We start from the raw sequence: 6,000 nt of genomic DNA, 5'->3' as shown, positions 1-6,000 counted from the left end.
TGATGTGTGTGTGTGCATGCTATCGTATGTGTCAAAGTTGGAGGACACTTTTTGGTATTAGGCTCTCTCCTACTGTGGGATCCAAGGATAAAGCTCAAGTCATTAGACTTCTACTGCAAATGCTTTTACCTGCTTAAAAGCAAGGATCATAATATCCTTAAATTTATTGTCATCTCTGAGACTTGTTGAAATGCCTGAGATGCCATGGCCATGTATTAGTGTTTTAGAACATGGCATAGTGATGGATATAACAAATATTTTTTTTATTTATTATTATTATTTTTATTTTTAATTTGTATGAGTGTATTGCCTGCATACATGTAAGTGCACCCATGTCATGCAATGCCCACGGAGGTAAGAAGGAGTCAGATCCTCTGGAACTGAGGTTATAGATGGTAGTCAGCTGCCATGTGGTTGTTGAGACTCAAACTCATGTCACTGCGAGAACAAACAGTACTCTCAACTGCTGAGTCATCTCTCCAGCCCTACAGTCCTCCATTTTTCTATGCTCAGTATGATGTAGGGGGTGGCTTTTATGCATAAGCCTAATTGAATTCAAGTATATTCTTTGTGTACCAAATTTCTTGTCTTTTGAGTTGTAAGCCTGAGCTTTAATGCCTGTGCCAGGTCTCAGGCACTATAGCTAATTTCTTAAAAATGAAAGAATGTTGAATGTTATTAAATTTTTTTTCTGTACCTAGTGAAATGATGATATAGTTTTTAGGCTTCATTATTGCCATTATGCATTTTGTTTATTGATTTGGATGTGTTGTGCCATCCTTGTACCCCTTGATACTGATCCCACTTGATAATGATATATTAGTTTTTTTGTGTGCTATTGAATTCAATCTTCATAGGAACATTTGCATATATGTACACCATGGATATTGTTCTATGTGTTCTTTTCTTAATGTGACAATGTATGGTTATAGTAATAGGACAATGCTGAACATATAGAATGAGTTAGAAATGTTTCTTCCCTTTCAATAATCTGGAAAAGTTTTAGAAGAATTGATGTTTGTTCCTCCTTTAGTATTTAGTAAGATTCAGTAATAAAATCATCTAGTCCTAAGATGTTCTTTGTTATAAGACCTTATTGCTGATTTACTCTAATTAGTTATTATTGGTAGGTTCAAATTTTCTATTTCCTCATGGCTATGTGTCATGTGTGCAGAAGTTTGCATATTCAGCCAGCCTATATCTTTTAATTGAGGAATTTAGAACATTTATATTTTGGATTACTATTGATAAATAAGGACACATTGCTAACATTACCTTATTTTTCTTCTTTTGTATATTCTTTGTTCTTTTTTTCTCTTGCATGTTTTGTGATTTGGTGGTTTTTCTGTGCTGGCAGTTTATTCTTTTCTGCAAATCTGCTCTGCTGCAGACTTTTGTACTTCTGTATTTTTTCATGACTGTAGTTCTTATCCATTGCCTGTATGGGACTCACCATTCCTTGTAGGACTGGCTTGGTGCTGATACATTCTCTCAGTTCTTTGGTATCTTGAGAACCTTTATTTGTCATTTTCCCAAATCTGACTTTTCTGAGTAAAGTATTTGGTAAATTTTTTTTCCTTTCAGGACTTTAAATATATTATCCCATTCACTCCTGGCCTATAAGGTTTCTCCTGAGAAGTGCATTGTTAGTTTAATGGAGAGTACCTTTACAGTGGCTTGATGCTTTTCCATTACTATTTTTAGAACTGTTCCTCTTGTACTTAAAATAATTTGACTATTTTGTTTTTGGAGATTGGTCTTGTTGGATCTGTTTGGGATCTTTTGAGGTTCTACTTCCTGGATGCTCATATTTTTTCCAAGATTTTGCAGAATTTCAGCAGTTATTTTCTTGGATAGATTTTCCTTTTTTCCCTTCTTCCTTCTTCAGGGAATCCAACGATATGAAAGTCTGATCACTGCTGATATACCACAGGTTTCAAAGTATTTCTGTGTTCTTTGATTTCGAGTTATTTCAAATAACTTTCCTTCAAGCTCAGAAGCCATTTCTTCTTTATGATTAATTCTGTGGTTGAAGATCTCAAATGTGTTTTTAATTTTACTAATTGAGTTGAGTTCCTTAGCCCTACAGTCTTGGATTCATTCTTTTTTATATTCTCTCTTTGCTGAATTTTTCATTCATGTGAATTATCTTCCTAATTTCAGAGCCTTGACTGTATTTGCTTATGTCTCATTAAGATTCTTTAAAAATGATTCTTTTGAATTTTTTCAGGCCATTAATCAAGTTCCTTTTCTTGAAATCTGTTTCTAGGGAGTTATTTTGTTCTTTAGGAAGCATCATGTTATCTTGTGGTTTTTTTCAGGTTTCCTTTGTTTCTAGTTGAATGTTCGTGCATCTGGTTGGACAGTTACCTCATCCAACTTTATGAAACTTTTTTGTACTAGAGGACTTTCTGTGGTTGCTGTGTCTTAGCTTGCATTTGATTCCAGGTGGGAACTTTAGTGTAGTGTCTATGCACCATGTATTGAATGATGACATGTAATAATTTTCTATACTTGTGTGGCTTTTATACCAGTCAGTATAAAACAGATGCTATTACAGTAAAAAATCACTCTAAAATCATAGGAGCTTAACACAATGGGTGAGGTTTTTTCCCCCACTAATGCTATATTTCAATTAGTAGAACATTCTGTTTCACATAATCACTGAGAGTTAAGCTTGTTAAGCATCCAAAATTTTCTATAAGAAGCAAACTCTTTGGTCTCTGCAGCAGGTTAAGGCAAAGGTGGACTCTCATATGAAGTTGCCAGAAGTGATCCAGGCCACCACATTGCCTGCATCTGGCCACCCTTCCATCTTAACTGAACAGGGGTCAGGAAACAGAGATACAACATGTCTTTAAAATTTTTTTTTACTTAATTTTTATTTATGCACATGTGAGTGTGCCTGAGTGTGAGCATGTGCACATGTGTGTGAACACACATAGAGGCCAAAAAAGAGCATCTAGTCCCCTAGAGTCAGAGCTATAGGCTGGTGCAATGTTTTGAATGGAAATGTCCTCTGTAGGCTCCAAGTATTTGAACACTTGGTCATTTGGTGACACTGTTTCTGGGGTTTAAGAAGGCTCACCCTTGCTGACAGAAATACATCACTGGGGGCAGGCTTTGGGAGCCCATAGCCAGCTCCATTTCCAGTTTCTCTCTCTGCTTCCCATGTCTGATTGACAATGTGAGCGCCCAGTGTTCTGCTCTGGCTGCCTCCTGCCATGCCTCCCCTGCTATGATGGACTCTTATGCCTCTGAAACCATAAGCTCAATAAACTCTTCCTTCTGCTATTTGCCTTGTCATGTTTATTTTTTTTTTATCACAGCAACAGAAAAGTAATACAGCGGTGTGAGCAGCCTGATGAACGTGCTGGGAATCATATTCTGGCCCTCTGCAAGGGTAGCATGTGCTCTTAACTGCTGAGCTATCTTTACAGCTTTATAAAATATGTTTTGGATGTGTGTAAGTTTTTCTGCTACTGTATTTCAAAACTTCTTATGCATTTTCATACACAATGGTTTATTTGACCTTTACTTAACCCTTTCAAGAAGACAAAGTATGCATTCTTATCTCTATTTTACAGATGTAGAAGCTAAAGTTATAAGAGAATTCAATGATTTGATCAAGAATAATGTAAAGGGCACTATTTTGTCTTAAAACATTATTTTTGTTTAAAACTGGTTTCTCTTGCCAATTTGTGCAAATAATTTAAATGTTTTGGTTCCTACTTTACTAATCTCTGTAGTGTGAAAACATAACTAATGCTTATATTTATCAAAAAGACTAAATAAAAGGTACATAAAACACTTTCTATTATGCTTGACCCATGTAATAGGTTTAATTGAATAATAGTCCATTTAAATATTTTTCTATTGTTTTCCCAGTTGTTGGGCACAGATCTGAGACAGGCATTCTAGTCTCTGAGTCCAGTGAGTGCTTACATGTACATATATGTCTATGGGTTAGAAACCATTCAAAGGAAACACAAGAGAAAGTTCCTGTAAGGCAGAGATGAGGTTCACACATGTGAAATTATGAGGAAATAATATGCAGTTTTGTCTTTATAAAATGAGGCAATGTTAGTGACCACTCATATTTAGAAAGTATTCTATGTGATTTGGGACAATTAGGAATTGCAGAGGACTTCAGCTGTGATAGGTTTGGTTGTTTTTTTGAAAGTGAGGTTCTATTCAAAGCTCCATTCTTCATCCTCAGATCTCCCTTCTGTGTACAATCTAAGGGTCATTACACCCAGTGTCTTCTCATATCTATTATTTGCTTTATAATGTTTCCACAAGTCTTTTCCCCTCTGTTATTCTGGCATATTGGTTGGCTTTTTGTCACTGTGACAGCATACTGACATAACTTAAGAGAAGAAAGTTTATTTTGTTCAGTTTCAGAGCATCATGGCAGGGAAGGCATCATGAAGCAAAGTAACTTATGCCACAAAAGATGGGCCAGGTTGACAGGGCAATTTGATAGATTTTTGAACAGAAGATGATCTTTTCTCCTCTAACGCCAATAATTTGCCTATGTTGCCTTTAACATATATATTTTGTTTTAGATGAGGTCCTCTACAAGTATTATGGTGATAAAATGATAATAACAGTTTCTTTATGCAGGTCTTCTAACCCTTAGCTAGTAGCTTATACTCCTTGGTTGGTGTATTCACAGTACCATTCTGAGGAGGGGAATGGGCAGCTGACTCATGGAAATGGGGTTGTGTTTGCTGCAGAAGTCAAAGGCAAGGTGACCCAGCATCACTAATGGTCTGCCTGTTTGGTAATGTCAATGCCTATTAAGTCTTTTTAAACTAATATAATTGGGCAATTGAGGCAATTACTGAGGCACTGGGTTAAAAACCATATCTCTGTTTCAAATTTCTGGTCATTTCGGGTGAAAAGATTCATGAATATTTCTGAGTTGAGAGAGCCAAGGGACAGGCAAACACTCCCTATAAGTTGGAGAATTGATTGAGTTTATTCTGAGCCACTTGTACCTTTTCGGTTTAGGACAATCTCCATAATTCTTGTCTGGATGATCCAGGGACCTCAGGCCTGTGATGTGTGGAGAGTTTCCCTTCATCTCACTGAAAGCCCAGGTTCACTGAGGTATTTTATAGGAGGAACTTGGAGGATTGTACAGATGGAGACCTTCTTGGAGTTGCATGTACAGGGACTCCAGGCACTTATAGACAGGAAGTATGTATAGCTAGAAAAGCAAAACATTAGGGTTTGGGAAAGTCAGATTCAATGCCATTTGATTGTGTGATCTTATAAAGTCGTATAGTCAATTTGGGAATTTGTTCTCAATTCTGTCAAAGAAGACTTTCACCTCCAAATGGAAACATATAACCTTTGTCAAAATAATAGCTCATTTCAAGATGATACAGATAATATTCCCATTCCCTGAACACACACCAGCATGTTTATCTTTCTACAGTGACTTTGATGAGCAGTCTATTTTGTAATAAAACATGAGTTGGCTTTTGGTGGAAAGAAGGGAAAATAAAGGTGTGGACATTATTTTTCTCAGATCAGAACCCTCAAATGGGCTTTGTTGAATACAGTGAAGAATGAATTCATTGTTCTTTTTTATAGACTGAATTGTGGTTTCCTCTTTACAAATTTTATGTCAGAGTCCTAATTCCTAGTACCCCAGAATGTGATCAAATTACAAATTAGCCTCCTTATTGAGGAGATTAGGTTAAAATGCGACCACTAAAGTGAGGTCTCAGTTCAGTGTGACTGGCATCCTTACAAGGAAGAGAGATAACGGGTTTACATACACAGAACAGAGACCATGTGAAAAATACAGCAAGAATTTAAACATCTGCAGGACAAGAGAGAGGCCTCGGGGGAAACACTGCTTGTTGACACCTTGATCTTGGATTTCCAACTCCAGAACTATGAGCAAAGAAATTTTTGTTGTTTCAACATCTGGTCTATGTTATTCTCTTAGGGCAGCCTGAGCAGAGTAACACACTATTGTTCTGA

Source organism: Nannospalax galili, unplaced genomic scaffold (genome assembly GCF_000622305.1).
Source record: "Nannospalax galili isolate Female #2095 unplaced genomic scaffold, S.galili_v1.0 scaffold489, whole genome shotgun sequence".
Taxonomy (NCBI): Eukaryota; Metazoa; Chordata; class Mammalia; order Rodentia; family Spalacidae; genus Nannospalax; species Nannospalax galili.
This window is presented reverse-complemented; position numbering follows the sequence as displayed.